Source organism: Myzus persicae, unplaced genomic scaffold (assembly GCF_001856785.1).
Source record: "Myzus persicae strain clone G006 unplaced genomic scaffold, MPER_G0061.0, whole genome shotgun sequence".
In the NCBI taxonomy this organism is placed as follows: Eukaryota; Metazoa; Arthropoda; class Insecta; order Hemiptera; family Aphididae; genus Myzus; species Myzus persicae.
This window is the reverse complement of record NW_019103604.1, coordinates 198,537-216,443: the sequence shown is the minus strand read 5'-3', so window position 1 is coordinate 216,443 and position 17,907 is coordinate 198,537. Positions and strand designations below refer to the sequence as shown.

Sequence of the window (17,907 nt, the reverse complement as noted above, 5' to 3'; positions counted from 1 at the left end):
TATGCAACGTATGTTTTCCAACGACCCCATATTAATAATACAGATGATATATCAACTGATTGATACATTACTTCTATGGAAATTGTGATAACGTTACCAGAAAATAATTCGAGTGGCGCAAAAAGTAACTCTATGTATAATATATTGACATCATATCAACGAGTCGTAAAATATAATATAGTTTTAAACGAAAAGAGTGTATGAGGGATAAGTCTCTCCATATGGTTAATGAGATTTAAGAGATTGGGTAGTTTAATTTCAGCATATTTTTGCAGTTGTTTTTACTCGATGAAACTGATTACTTATTTAGTATATAAAATTTTTTTATCATATAGTTCATAAAGTGTACCTATTGTATTAAGTATTCATATACAATACCATAAATAATTAATATATACTAACTGTATTTCGTATATATTTCTTCCCAGTCCTTTGCATTGAATAAATCTAAATTATAATACTTCAGTTATTTTACAATTCCTGATTGCAGCACAATGCAAGGCATACATGTGTTGTCAAATTTGAAGGGAATTGATGTATGACACCTTATATTATTGGTCTAGGTGCGTAAATTACTATTTACCTTAGTAGGTAAACTATGTTAGAAAAAAAAAATTCAACCATAGAAGACGCAAAAAAATGACATAAATATAAATTCATTGTCGTAGGCCAGTTACATGAAATTTCGACAATGAAAGTTATTAGCAAATAAATTCAAGATGTGATCCTCGAATTCTGCTGAAATCGTAGATTTATAACTAATATATTATTATACAATTTTTTCATATTTTGCTGCTTATGATATGTAGTATAATATAAGAGTAGTAAGTATAAACAATGAATAATATTCTATCGAAAATAGTTTTTGTACACAAAGATCGAATTCAAATACTTGCTTCCTTTGGAATGTCCATCTATCAAATTATTTTTCCACAATTCAACTGTAATGAATAATGATAATATAAGTTTTTAAAGAACAACGAATGTTTATAACATTTTTAAAATCCACATAAGAAGAATACCAGGATACCTGCTAAGAGATAACATTTCTTACATGTTTATACACCAGTAAAAGTTGCAAAACCATTCAATTAAAATTTTAATATTATTGTGATTCATAATCTATTTAAAATACTTGGGTTTTGCATATAATGTAAAGTAAATATTCAACTTACTTTTATACATATAAATAATAATTGTACAGTAGAAAATTGATCACATTATTGTTAATTTAGATGTAACTCTAGATATAATATATGTATAGATGAATAGACAATACTAGAGAGCCTTAATAATAATTATTAATTATTAAGGCTGCCGAGAAAATATTTTGTAGGTATGTTATAATTTATAAGGTAAATATAATTATACTTACTAAAACACCATTTTCGGTTATATTTATGATGAGCTTGATCCAAAATAATTTATGGTAAGTATAAAATAAACTGTATTACAAAGGTGATGAGGTCGTAATATGGTTGACTTAGAAGGGGTCAAAAAAGTTGTTTTTAAACGTGATATGTACAAACATACTTGAATTTGTGTTCAGCAAAATCAATTTTGTAATGTTTATTTTAATATTAAATTGAAATACCCAATATTATCAAATTTAAAAATTATAATTTCATTTGGGTCAATTTACAATTTTTTATGGATTTTTAAATATCAGTGTGAGTTATGGGTAATTGTTGTATAACAGTCAATAAAGTTTATTTGTTAATTTATAAATTAACATCATAGTTACCGTTTAAATCAGATTCTATTGGAGCCTCAACAACTATATTTCTAGCAGAATTATTTGAAGTTTCTAAAAAAAAAATAATTTTTATTACTCCAATCACAGTTTCTGAACATGATATTAATAATTTTTACTTATAGAATACTATAAATCGATACTCTTTGATAATTTAACTATTGGTCACTGGTGTAATTACAGTTAGAAATATGTTTTTTTATGGTAAAAGTATTCATTGCTCCTCAGAGTATTACCGAATGTAAGAATTTCTATAATTGGAGACCAATTGACTTTTACAATCCCAGTCCTCCTCTGCTAATCCACATTATTTGTCCGTGTACCTTAACTTTTATTTCCAAATATTGTACAGCAACAAATCAATCCTGGGCTACAATCAACCAACGAACCAGCCAACGATGTATTATGGAGGGTGACCTGGAAAAACCGAATCTCACCAAAAAAATAGAGAGACCACAACCTTGTTCAAGAGACCTCCTAATATTGTTTTACATTTATGTTTGTATCACAGGTAATTTTTTATTACAGTTTAAAATAATATGAAATCACAGAGTATGAAGATTCTAGTAAAAGGTGCATAATCTTTCAATTTAAATTTTAAAATTAGTGATACATAATCTATTTACCATATTTGCATTTTGCATACAATTTAGAGTAACTTATTCATCCAACTTATTTTTATAGATATAAAAAATAATTGTGTGGTAGAAAAATGTTCACATTATAGTTAAAGCAGAATTCATTGTGATTATGTTCATGAATATATATTAGTGTATGGGTATGTTGTGAAGTAAAATAATATATTAATATACTTACTAAAACTCGATCCTCGAGTATTACTCTGATTAGCTTGAGTCAAAATAATTAATAGTAACTAGTAAGTATAAAATATGCTGTATTAGAATGATAATGAGGTTGTAATATGGTTGATTTAGAAAACGATGATCAACTTCTTTTAAAATATATTAATTATAGGTACTATTTTACTAACATTCTTAAATGTGTGTTTAGCAAAAATAATTTTGTGACATTAATTTTAATGTTCAATTGATATTTTATCTAATTTAAACATGATAATTATATGTAGGTCAATTTATACGCTTTTATTGACTTTTAAAATATAATAATGTGAATTATGATCATTTTATGTATCATAATATATTTTACAATGTTTATGAAAGAAATTAAACATTACATTTTTGTGATACCTAGATAATAATTCGACCTCAGGGGCAATAATTTCCAAATAATTTTGTAATACGTAATGTAAAAAAAATATATTGGTACTCACGTCCAGCATATATATTATAGCCAAAACAATTTAACGTAACAAATATAGCCAACATGTAATTTATATTTTTGACCATGTTTGTAGGTACAATAAATGAATAATATTTACGGCATGTAAGAATAATGTATGAAAAGTAAAAAATGTTTTCTAGTTTTGATATTTATAGTGTTATTCAGCAAATATAAAACACAACATGTGTATCCTTTAACAATTGAATAAACTATTCTAAAAAATAATATCATTCACACGTTTTAAAATAAGGTTCAACCTACAAACGATAAATGTAAAAAACCACATGTTGTTGTGAATAATGTATTAAATGTGCACAAATTAATAAGCAGTAACTCCATTTTTGTCAAAAACGAGGTTTTGGTGTCCATCGTTAGTTATTTTAAAAATCTAGTAGGTATTAGTAACCGGCATTTATACAATTTCATACAATAAATAATCCATCCATAGGCTGTGTTATGTTATGTATAAGTTGTGTTATGAGGAACCCAAGAAAATGTTTTGTTTTACAAATCGAGTTTTTGATGACCTGCAGCATTATCCAAAACATGATCATATGTAAATTCTTTTTTAACATTTTAATGTTTAGTTTTAGTAACCAATCATTCACAATACTTCCAGTGATCCCAGATTTATTGATAGAGTAGCACGAGACTGGTGCTTTTTCTACGTTAATATTTTTGATACATAGAGGCTTAGCTACTTTTCCTATTACTTAAGGTTTTTCCATTTTACCTTCCATGTTTCCACAAAGAAGAGCTGTTATTGTTTCTTTTGAAAATTTACCACCTTTATACTGGTCCCCTTTAAATTTTAATGTTTTTTTAAGAAATAGCACGAAAAATAAACATGTTTCATCACAGTTATTAATACAATCACTATTAAAATCTATTATCAGCTCACCTATTTTTGATTTCCATTCATTTACGTCGTCGAAATTGATATCATTAGATTCAACACGTACTTGATTCTATAAAATATTATGACGTCCTTTTCTAAGACATTCCAACCAACCCACGCACATTTTTTTAACGATATTTATTGCTCACCTATATATTTTTCCACCGACGAATGTGCTCCACCGCTGAGTGTCTCCCTCTCCACCATAGGGCGTGTTGCGTGTTAAGTTAGGTATTAATTTAAAAATAGAATTGATAGATCACGTTCAGCCTTATATACGTTGCTAGAACTGCCTTCACGGCCTAGAGAATATTCAACATAATGTGGCCTATCTATTTTCTTTAATTTGTATTATGATTAAAATATTGATACTAAAACATTATAGATTTACAATTACATAAATGTTTTAAGTATTAAGAATCTTTACAGTAATTAAGTAGGTTTTTAGGCTCATCGGCCAAAAAATTTACAAAACACAACTTAAATGTGATACATTTCATGGCGGATTGCATTCTACACGAGTAGCGCCGGGGATGGATATAAAAACAAAAAAATAATTACAACCCGAACACAACGACCACCTAGCCTTACCACAACGAAGAACTCGCAGAATATACGATGCATGGAGAAATAAACACAAACAAAAAAAGGCTTGTCAAGCTGGTAAGAGCAATGAGCACCCTAGGAAAAGGGATGAAAATATAATGATAATTACTTATATCATAATACTTTTCCACAAACATCAACTACTCACAAATTATATATAAGTGAATAAGAATGGATATACAAAGCTTCATCTTGTATTCGTTTGCTGTACCAGAATAAAAACTACGCATTGTGGCAGATCCATCGTAGAATTGTCCTCTAATGTTTTCAATTTTTAAGTTCAAAGATTGCAAAGGATTTTTTAATAAATTTGAAAGGGTTAAACAATCAATTTTGTCTGTTAAAAAAAAACATATATATAACCCTTCTGTTAACAGTTATACCCTCTGCAGAACTAGGCCCCAGGTGTAAAGGAATAAACGACGTTGTACCATCTTCATATTATTACATACGATTCTAAACTTTTACATTCCGAATTCAGGGAGAAAACGTAAATAAATGCTCTATGTCAGATACGGCTCTTATGAAATATTCTATCAACTATGTCCACCCTAAATTACTAAAAACTGTTATTGAAACGAATGAAGTTATTAATAAAATAATAATTAAAACGTATAAATATTTTTATTGATGCACTCATGGAAATCCAATCTATAATACTGTCCGAATCCGGAACGGTTTTGCGGATATCGAAGGTTACTAGCCATCCCGTTGGCATACAGGTTTCGAACTGTCTTTTCTCAAGTGTTGTGTTCGTTCGCTGCTCTTATGTACCGATGCAATACTTCGAGAGATCACGAGGCTTAACATCGTCTCAAGTCTTAGCTGTGCAATTCATATATATATATTATGGGCTTGGCGCTGAAAAAATTGTATTCTAATGAAATTTAAATGTATTCATTTGTTTGGGTAATCCCTCCAGCTCTCGTACTCAATACAATTCGCTAGTCGTTGCCGACAATCACAATAATTGCAGAATCTGCAGTAACAACGTTAACAAATAAATATATTTAAAGCAGAATTGAAGAGCTAAGGAAAAATCAGAACACAATATAGAAAAGGAGAATATATTAACAGACTAAATGACAAAATGCAAAAGTATTACATTTAGTAGATATGACTTTATTAAGCATTAATTTACACAATACGTACAAATGATTATAAATATTATTAATTTACCTGAGTAAATATTTTACGGTCGATAATATTTTTACAGTAAGCATAATATGCACATAAAGATATATTGGAGTTGCACACTTGAGAAGAGTAACTACCCAGGAGTAAAACTCGACCATATAACATTTAGTTTTATTAATCTACTAATTGTGAAATTTAAAGTAATAATAACATGTGCACGTATTAAAAAAATGAAGAAGTTCAATGATAGTGTGGCGTTACTAACTACATAACACAATATGGAAAAATCATGCTCTATCGAATAAAACGATGTTATTAGTACATTTAATTAGAAATATTATTATAGATAAATCTATAATAAATACGCATTATATTAAATATTGATTAAGTATAACTACATGAAAACATCTTTTCTAATAAAGTAAGAATTCACTCACATTTAATTACCAGAAATAAATTTAGATAACTTTATTATGATAAGTGTATTATTTAACTATTCTCATGCAATGTTAAACAAAACTCTACAGGCTCAATTTTAACTGCACCTATAAATTTAAAAAAAAGTATTTTAATTTTATATTTAATCAGATTTGTGTATTATAACTAGTCTAATAATTAATACCTTCTTCGATTTTCTTATTACAGCTCACAATATACTGGTACATATAACCTGAAATAATATGCATTGAATTCGGGTGGGTATTTTTTATTATTTTATAAGCAAAACATTTGCTTTAAATGTATACAGTAATAAATAAACATGAATTGTAAACGCTTTACAATTTAAATATTTATTTCATTAAAAAACATTATTATTTTAAACAATGATTATCAAAGTTAGGTCATGTTCGAGCTAACCTTAAGCTACATATAGGGGTTAAAAAAGTAAGATATAAATACTCTCTAAGTCAAAAGGAATGTATTGATATAACTTTTACTACGAAAACGATAAAGTAGGTTTGGGTCAATAAACTTCGGTTAAACTAACATAATTTGTAGCTGTAAAAGTGTAATTTATCAATAATAAGATATAAAATACCTATAGTACTATCTAGTCATCTTGGTGTTCATAGTTTTAGTGTATCTTGTCCACGGGCAAATCAGCGTCGGTAGTATTCTCTGTGTGAACTAATGTAGCCCCGATGAACATTTGACTGTGGCACATATTATATTATGTATAGTTTTTATATTTTACTGATCCAGATATGTAGTAGAATATAAGAGTAGTAAGTATAACCAATGAATGATATACTATCAAAAATAGATTTAATAAACTAAGATCGAAACTAAATATTTACCGCCATCGAACTTCTCTTTTAATTTTGCATCATCCATTTCACCTGTAATGAATAATGATAATAAAATGTTTGAAATTATAACGAATATTTACATTGTATTAAAATATACACTATTTTTCTATCAACCTTACGTTCTTACCTTTTATTAAAAAAGATTGTATAACAACAAATCAAACATTTTCAACGACCAACCAATGAACTGGCCAACAAGATACCATGAAATATGACCTAGAAAAACAAGTTCTCACCGAACAAACATAGAGACCACAATATTGAATATTCAGTGCTTCCCGTCTAGCACTTTGCCTCGCACTGAGGTAAGCCTCGGCTCTGGCATCGGCAAAGTATACACTACCGGTTATTCGTCACGCCTGTACTCATAGGGACGTTTCTTTTTAGGGTTTATCTGTTAAGGGCTCGTGGTATGGTGCACAGAAGCACGTGAACCACCCCAAAAAATAATTTTGAGCACACCACTGCACTTGCTAACATATTTAACTCAGAATACGGATGTTCTTCAAGCACGTAAAATGGTAGAAATTACTTTAGAAAAGTCCCCGTTTAGTTGTTGAAGCAGAAAAAGTGAAAACATTTTTCCAATTGGGCCAATAATTATTTCGAGCATGAAAATATTGAAATAACTGTTCAAGATAATTTTCCGGAAAATTAAAATTAACAATAAAAATTATTATGGATGGAGATTCTATTGAAGAATACATACAACCTACTGCTTATCGAAAGTTTGTTGTCGATGTGTATAATGTTATATTTGATAAACTAATCAATAGTATGGAAATAAGAAGTTTAAGTGGCAGTGAATTTCTAACCGATTGTGCTTTTTTACAACCTTGGAGATTCAATAGAAAAATTCCAAAAGAAGCATTTACAAAATAAGTTGGGCATATAGTAAATCAAGACAATAGCATAACTAACTTGAGATCTGAACCATAAAACATTACTTTAAGAAGTAACAGCTGTTAGAACTAAAAGAAAGCTCTTACAATTCTAATTTAGAAATATAAAAAATTATTTCATGTGTATAAATGTTTATTCAGGAGTCTAAACATATGTTTAATTTACAAAAGAAGAAATGCTGAAGTTGGCTGATTATTTTTATTTTCCCTGTAGACACAGTCCGGCCCTTTACCTAACCATCTAGTTTGGCCTCACTAACTGGAACCAAACCCTGTGCACCTCGACTGTTAGCTAACTGTTCCCAAAAGAAATGAAATTCAGTGAACCATCTGAATCCTTCTGCTTAGTTTGGTTTGGACGTTAGCAACGGAGTGTATTTGTTTATTAACCGCGTAAGTCTGTCCTAGTCGGAACTTGCTACGTTAAGGTCAGATAGACAACTGAGCGATTTTGTGCTCCACACTCTCATTTTAGGCATAATGGTCCGCGCACTGAGTCGCTGTGATTGGTTATTGCTCGCGGACTTCCTGCCCGCCAAGGTCTGATATCGGCGAGGGTCTGTTAATCCATGAATGGATCCGTCGTCGCAGGTCCGTGTTTAGTCGAGGTTGGAGTGACTTGGTGGCACCGCGGCCTTTTCGCGGCTTAAACGCTGGTTGTCGTCGGCCTGCTCGTGCGCCGCTGGTCACTATTATAGTTGAAAACGGTTGTTGTTTTCTAGTGTCGGTGTTGTTTTCGTTTAGTCACGCCGATAGACATCTGATCGCTGGTTGTGTGATAGAGTCACCTGGCATCGTTCGTTGCTATCGGTATCGGTTGCTCTTCCCCTTTTGGATATCGCTGAGACTTATTCGTCGGCGGGACGTATTCCTTATTCTTTGTCAATTAATTTTCCATTGAATGATTGCGTCATATTATACTTTGTATAATATGTAGACCATAATATATCCTTGTCACCCTTGCTCACCCTGAGCTTTTGTGGTAATTACTGGTACACATTGATACTTATTCTTTATCATAGAATGTACGCGGGTGATCAGGAATAGTTTGATTGAGCAAGTTTATGACTATAGTGAACGTTATTATAACTGTTGCAGTTTTATTTCACGACTATCGACCAGTGAGAGTGGCAACCGACTGCATTCCGAAATTGTATGCTATTATGCAACGTATGTTTTCCAACAACCTCATAACATGAATTTTCAACTGATTACTATATTAATTCTGTGACAATTGTGATAACGTTACCAGAAAATAATTCGAGTGGCACAAAAAGTAACTATATGTATAATATTATATTGACATTATTTCAATGAGTCATAAAATATTAAAATAAAATAAAATATAATTTTAAACGAAAAGAGTGTAGGAGGGATAAGACTCTCTTTGTAGTTAACTGAGTTTTAAGATATCGGAGTAGTTTAATTTCAAAATTTTTTTGCAGTTGTTTTTACTCAATGAAACCGATTACTTATTTAGTATATAAAATATTTTATCATATTGTTCATAAAGGGTACCTAGCTATCGTATTAAATATTCATATTCAATAATATAAATAATTAATATATACTTACTGAATCTCATATATCTTTCTTCCCAGTCCTTTGTATTGAATAAATCTAAATTATAATAGTTCAGTTATTTTACAATTCCTGATTTCACCCCAATGCAAGGAATACATCATGTGTTGGCCAATTTGAGGGGAATTGAAGTATAGTCAAAACATTGACATAAATATAAATCACTCATCCAATGTAGTGGGCCTGTTACTTTAAATTGGGACAGTAAAAGTAACAGATAAATTCAAGATGTGATCCTCGGATTCTGCTGAAATCGTTGATTTATAACTAATATATTATTATACAATTTTTTCATATTTTGCTGCTTATGATATGTAGTATAATATAAGAGTAGTAAGTATAAACAATGTATACCTAATATTCTATCAAAAATAGTTTTTGTACACAAAGATCGAATTCAAATACTTGCCTCCTTCGGCACGTCCATTTATCAATTTATTATTCCACAAATCAACTGTAATGAATAATGATAATATGAGTTTTTAAAGAACAACGAATGTTTATAACATTTTTAAAATCCACATAAGAAAATTACCAGGCTACCTGCTAAGAGATAACACTTCTTATATGTTTATACACCAGTAAAAAGTGCAAAACCATTCAATTTAAATTTCAAAATTATAATGATAGATAATATATTTATCATATTTGCATTTTGCATATAATTTAAAGTAAATAACCAACCACCTTTTATAGGTACATATAAATAATAATTATACAGTAAAAAAGTGATCACATTATTGTTAATTTAGAAGTAACTGTATATATATATATATATATTTATGTATAAGTAGCCAATACTAGAGAGCCTTAATAATAATTATTAATTATTAAGGCTATCGAAAAAATACTTTGTAGGTATGTTATAATTTCAAATATAATTGTACTCACTAAAACAATTTTTTTGGTCCTCTTTTTGTTCAGCTTGATTCAAAATAGTTTATGGTAATTATAAAATAAACTGTATTACAAAGATGATGAGGTTGTAATATGGTTGACATAGAACGGGTCAAGAAAGTTATTTTCAAACGTTTTAGTTACTCACCTTCTTAAATTTATGTTGAGCAAAATCAATTTTGTAATATTAATTTTAATACTAAATTGAAATGCCCAATCTTATCTAATTTAAAAATTATAATTTTAATTTGGTCCATTTACACTTTTTTTTATAAATTTTCATATATTAATGTAAGTTATGAGCATTTTGTGTGTAACAGTCATTAAAATATCTAAATTTCCGTTCTACACACAACATGGTCCCAGCTCAGTCAACTCATAATTTAACATGAATGCTCTATAACTTTTAACATTGAGTATGATATTCAGTATAATCAATTTTTAATAGTTAAATTTCTACAGCTAGCAATTTTAACATAATAGTTACCAGTTAATTCATAAGTATCTTCATCTACATCAGAACTATTTGAAAATCCTACAAACAAATACATTATTATTATCTCCAATTGCAGTTTCTGAACATGATAATAATAATTTTTACTTATAGAATACTATAAATCGATACTCTTTGATAATTTAACTATTGGTTATTGGTGTAATTACAGTTAGAAATATGTTTTTTTATGATAAAAGTACTCATTGCTCCTCAGATTATTCCTGAATGTATGAATTTCTGTAATTGGAGATCAATTGACTTTTACAATCCTAGTCCTCCTCTGCAGTAATCCACATTATTTTTCAATCTACCTTACATTCTATTACCATGGATTGTATTACAACAAATCAACCCTGGTCTATAATCAACAATATATTATAGAATTTGACCTGGAAAAACCAAGTCTCACCTAACAAATATAGAGACCCCAACAGCGTATCTATGAACGACCGTAAAAACCTTATTCCAACTTATCCCTGGGCATCACGGAAAGATGACACTATTATTGTATACAATAGTATAATCCCATAAGTTTCCCGTTATTTGTCAAATGTCTATTAAATCCGTTTTTAGCTGATATCTCATACATACTCCTAAATACGTCTACTTACCAAATATCATCTCCACAGGTCAAGTAATTTTAAAGATTTCGTGTTTAATCGAAAATACCACTCTTCTTTATGTAATACTTTTATTACTTATTTAATTTTTATTATCGATTCAACTATCAGATTAAATGAGTGTAAAAGTTTTTTTCACATTTTTTTAAAAAAATTATTATTATTATTTACAATCTATATATTTATGTTTGAAGAAAAGTTTGTAATTTTTATTACAGTTCAAAATAATATGATATCTCAGAATGGAAAGATACAAGCAAAAGGTGCAAAATCATTAAATTTAAATTTTAAAATTAGTGATACATAATCTATTTATCATACTTGCATTTTTCATACAATTTAGATTAAATATGCAACTTACTTTTATACATATAAATAATAATTGTAAAGTAGAAAAGTGATCACGGCATAGTTAAAGCAGAACTCACTTTAGGGATATACTATATACATAAATGAACAATTGTGTGTTGGTATATTGTAAAGTAAAATATAATTATACTTACCAAAACACGTTCCCCGAGTATTACTTTGATTAGCTTGAGTCAAAATAATTAATAGTAAGTAAAAAATATGCTGTATTACAAAGATGATGAGGTCGTAATAAGGTTGATTTAGAAGGGGACGACCAACTTGTTTTAAAATATATTAATTTGGTACTATTGTACTAATATTCTTAAATTTGTGTTCAGCAAAAATATTTTTGTGGCATAAATTTTAATATTAAATTGAAATGCTAAATTGAAATTGTATATAATTTAAACATAATAGTATTTTTAGGGCCATTTGCACACTTGTATTATATTTTTAAATATTCATAGCTGTTTAATTTAATTTTCAAAAAGTTTTGTAATATGTAAAGTAAAACAAATATATTGGTACTCACGTCCAGCATATATATGGCCAATACAATTTAACATAACAAATATAGATAACATGTAATTTATATTTTTGACCATGTTTGTAGATTCAATAAATGAATAACATTTATAGCATATATCTAAGAATCATGTATGAAAAGAATAAAATGTTTTCTAGTTTTGATATTTATGGTGTTATTCAGCAAATACAAAACACAGCATGTGTATCCATTAACAATTGAGTAAACTATTCTAAAAAATAATATCATACCTACACACATGTTTTAAAATTGGGTTCAACCTACAAAAGATAAATGTAAAAAACCACATGTTGTTGTGAATAATGTATTAAATGTGCACAAATTAATAAGCAGTAACTCCATTTTTGTCAAAAACGAGGTTTTGGTATCTATCAATAGATATTTTAAAACGCTATCGAGTTCCAAAAACAGTTTAACTGAGACAATGTGTTAACCGACTGCAGTAGAATCCTATACTAGCTCGCAGTTTAAGCAAATTAAAAAACCATGGCCAAAGAAAATTATCTAGGAATTTCACCGGTTTCAATATATTTCTATACTTTCCCCCAATCCACCATTGGGTTGAACTTTTAGTTTTTGTTGAAAGCTATAATTATAGTAAAAAAAACAACATTTTCATCAAATCTTTCCAAACTCAGCTCATGGATTGACGCGCTTTGTACACCGATCACACACGCATGATGCAGTTATGATATGATTGTGATTATCTTAAATTATTTTACTATAAGTAATAAAGCGTACCTAGATTTAATTAATTTTAAGGGTTAATTTTAAAATCCAATATTTGGGCTAATTTTATTAAAAAGTTAAGTGTTATCTTCGAATTTAAATCATTTCATAATTTAACATTTTATTTTATTGTTTTTTTAAATGTTTGTTTTTATTTATAAAAACGTTTGTCTACATTTGAAAATTTGGATATTTTGAACTTTGGATTTTTTAACCGATTACTGTTGTCTCCGTCTTACAAGTGTGTAACATAGCAAATTGTACTATCAGAAAATCACGTTCATCTCTGTCAGTTTAAAAACTAGAGTAAATTGACCTCTGATGAGAATTAAAGATAAGATCATTATCTAAGGAACCTTTTAGGTGTTTATTACATTTGAATTTGTAAAGCAAGTTATGAGTATCTTAAAATTATAAATTATTTTTACATCTTAAAAGTTAAAATACTACAAATATTCTTGCCTGGGCATAAACGAGTTAAAGAGTTAAGTTTATTTTAACTTTTTAAATTGACTTTTTAAGGTCTTCGTGCTGCAAAAATCTTGGAAACGAGTGCTCCTAGCTTACAAAAAAAAAAAATAATAATAATAATAATATGTCGATTTCGATACAACGACAATGAAAACCATTACAGATTACCGAAGCTCATATTCTTGTGTGGTTAACATTTTTAACCAAAATATCAGTGGATCACTGTGGATTGCCACTGTACGTCGATGACCAATTCTAACTCTGATATATATATATATATATATATATTTATAGATGTGGAAAGGTGCATTTTGTCTTACGTTATGTTTGTTTTGAGATAGAAACTCATTAAATAACTGTACAATAGCTGAATCTAGTTAGTTTGTCAACATTTTTAGGTTCAAATTCACTTTGGGTACAATAAGTAAAAACAATATCTGTGTTTTATTTTATGGCATGAGTGAATACTGCGATGAGCTGCAATCACCGTTATCATATGCCACGAATTTGTTAGCAAAGACCACGGTGGTTAAGAAAATATATTTTGGTAAAGCGTTTTATAAAATTGCATTTCTTTTATATTCATGTTTAGAGAAAGTCACCTGACGTGTCATAGTAAATGCATGTTACATAGGTAACGAAAAAAAAACAAACAATTAGAACTGGTTCTGATCGGAGCGATGAAGTTTTCGTTGTACAACAATGAGTTTTAAAATTGATTTTATGTAGTAATAGTTTAAACCTTTAAAGTAGTAGGTGTGTATGGTGTATGTTTCTATTATTGCAACCTACATTTAATATATATTTCATAACCCACGCGTTTAATGTGATAAATCACATTCGATTTTAACAGTTGGTACTAGCATAACCGAAATTTAGTTATAAAAAACAAATATAATGTAAGTTTGTTAAGTGTGTATTGTACATACTATATGCGCATTATACTTATCGAACTACCACTAATCTCCTGTATGCAATGAATTTAATTTGTTTTGTGTGTACGGAGAAGAATTTTAGAACACGGAAGTCCATAATAAAATATAGTATATTACTTTACTAGGTGCTCAATATTTAAAGCATACTTTTTTCGATTTGTCACAAAAAATAAAACAAAAAATATTCACTTAATCAAAGATCCTCACACAAACTTTCAAGTTGGTTTGTTGTATATCAAAACAAAAAAAAACACTATTAGACAATGAAGGGCAAACGGATACCAATCTGCATCATAGTATAATTAAAGAGATTCAATGTGAGTAACAGATTATGGTATATTATTATGGATATTTTAAATTATTATTACTTACTATTAATATGGTACCCGGTAAGTTGAATTAATATCTTTCTTTAATATTATCAGTGATACTAAAAAAATATTAAATATACGTATGTACAATTTCGATGTTTTGGAATCGAATTACAAGGAAATGATAAACGTTATTCTTAATGTTAATATGCAATTTTGTTCAATTTGAATTCAATTTGTAGCATTTTACATGATTCTGAAAGGTCAGTCAGCCCATATTAAAGATATTTAAAAAAATTATAAATAAAAATACATACATTTAGTGATTTGTTTCTGATATAACTGTAGGGCCCGGAATTATATGCACTAAAAATGTACAAAATATGCAGGCATTTATGGACTGATTTTCTTTTTCGATGGACATTGCGTCCCCGGCACTTAACTGCTGAACTATATTTAATATTGGTTTAAAATATTAACATATAAGTATATAATATTTTACATCGTATAATATGGTCTCTCCGTTCATTACTATTTTGTTTTCCGTCATCAAGATCATTATCGACGATAAATTATCGTAGTGGTAGCTAAACCAAAGATTATCTAATTTTAAGGCGTTATAGTGGAAAGACGTGTAGTTGTGAATTGTATTAATTGTCTTATATTACACTTTTTGTTTCTCCACATTCACGGGATTTACGTATTACATGGCGTTAAGTATTAGCATATAGGCATATGAAATGTTCGATTATTGTTTGGGTTTTTTTTAAAGGAATACCCATAAAACATTTTTCGCTCCGTCAAAAGAATTTTGATAACAATTTTTCTTTTTATATTTAAGAACTAAAAACTTTTAAGCAAGGCTTCCTATAGGCTTGCCTACCTCTACCAAAAAAAAAAAAATTTGAAGTTGAAATTTGTACAACATTGGATATTCACTCGATTTCTCTTGTAACGATATTCTTATTTTGCTGTAATTTGCAACAAATTACTGTGGACACTTGAAATTTCACTGTATATTTATTTTATCAATTCATACACTTGATATTTTTTTCGACATATTTTGACTCGTCTTAAACTGCTGACGGACATTTTCAATTTTTATTTGTTTCCATTTTTTACAGACCTTTTAAATTCAAATTTGAACAAAATTGCATATTAACATTAAGAATAACGTTTATCATTTCCTTGTAATTCGATTCCAAAACATCGAAATTGTACATACGTATATTTAATATTTTTTTAGTATCACTGATAATATTAAAGAATGATATTAATTCAACTTACCGGGTACCATATTAATAGTAAGTAATAATAATTTAAAATATCTTTGATTGACATACCGTCGCAACGTCTTCAAATTATTAATACCATCCATCACAGCGACCTAATAGACACCTAATGTAAAGCAGAGCGATATGGTTAGATTTTATGAGTGATTTATAATTTTATGGCTTATAAGTTATAGTATAAGTTAAAACATTTATGCTGTTGCTGCGTAAATGTTACCAACGATCAACTTAAATTATGAACCACCTTGCAAATTAATTAAATGTAAGGTTAAGAGAGCATATGATATGTTACTCGCATATATTTCCTCTGATTTGTAGTGATACTTCTTATACATATACTGACTTAAAGCTTCGATAGTTGTGCTGCAAGAAGAATTCGATCTACATTGTTTTTTTGAATATAAAAGTGAGTGAATCAATGTCAATAATATGAGTTCATCTCGGAGTGTCCTCGACAATATTTTTGACTTTACATTTTATAGTAGATAAATTCACTGTAACATTGAGTATTATAACAGTGATCATTAGGTAACGACACAGTGGTAAATAACACAGTGAATACAGAGTATTCAAATAGTAATCAAAAAAACTTAAATACAAAATACAGCAGGAACAGCAATAAAAGTACTTGAACACAGTTGTTTTCAATTTATTAATACAATGATAAAAAAATAATCAACATTTTTAGTATTATTAAAATTTGAAACTATTCACAATCACACAAATTATTGTAATTTTGATAATGGTGAGTAATCAGATTAAATAAACGTTTTATGGTGATGGTAAAATTAGTTACTTAAATAGTTATATCATAAATCATATCGTGAAATGTAAGTGTTTTTATTCAGCATTTTTCAAATTTAAATATTCTTAATACAGACTGACCGACCAGTCAGAATCATTTAGAATGATACAAGTTGAATTCAAATTAGAAAATATTATATTACAGACTGTAAAGCATAATTTTTTATTGTCTTTCTATTTGTTTTAAGATACAACAAACCAACATTAAACTCGTCGAAGAAGCAAAAATAATCTGAAAAACTAGGAATAAGCATCTTTTTGAAAAATTGTTGAAAAAAGGAAAAAAAGACACTTTCAAATTTCATAATTGAACGCGTTGTAACATGACATACACTTCCATAGCACTCTGTTACATTATAAGTCAATCTATAAAATGAAACAAATGCTTTGAGTCTCGAGCCCTGATAATTAGATATCTATTCACAGAAAGTATTCACCTGACCCGTGATAGTAAATGCATGTTAAATTAAAAAACTGAAGCCACATTTTGTAATAGAAAAAATTTTAGAATTGATTTCAAGTACAGATCTGGATCTGGTTGATGCTTCCATAGATTAAATGTAAACATTAACCCGTTTCTTTCATAATAATCGGGGAAAAAATATTTGTAATTTTAGATTCTGATCGAAGCCAATGATTGTATTGATTTTACACTGATGTGTGTTTTTATATTTATTTATTTATTTTTTTGTGCCTGTTATCACGGTTACTTGCGGTACAAGTTCTTCAATTTTATTTAACAGCATTTTTTTCTGGTTATTAAGTGAATCTAGGTGCTGCATTCGGAAGGTCATAATTAGAAATTCATAATAGTTTTCAAGAGCAATAGGTAAAACAAATAAAATATTTTAAAAAAACTTCTATTTCCACTGAATATTTGTGTAAGCATTTTCTATACGCTATAACATTTTCGAAATATCTTGACGTGTTGAATTTTTTATAGACGTATAAAATATTCAATTATT

General features: G+C 28.4%; 1 long non-coding RNA gene across 1 annotated transcript; it reads right to left on the bottom strand.

Annotated features, from left to right (window-relative positions):
* Positions 1-4,429: 4,429 nt before the first annotated feature.
* LOC111034915 lies at positions 4,430-10,137 on the bottom strand. Its single transcript, XR_002604594.1, has 3 exons — positions 6,736-10,137; positions 6,319-6,366; positions 4,430-6,241 (listed from the first exon to the last, which is right to left on the bottom strand). It is a non-coding gene; the product is annotated as an uncharacterized LOC111034915 (long non-coding RNA).
* Positions 10,138-17,907: the final 7,770 nt, after the last annotated feature.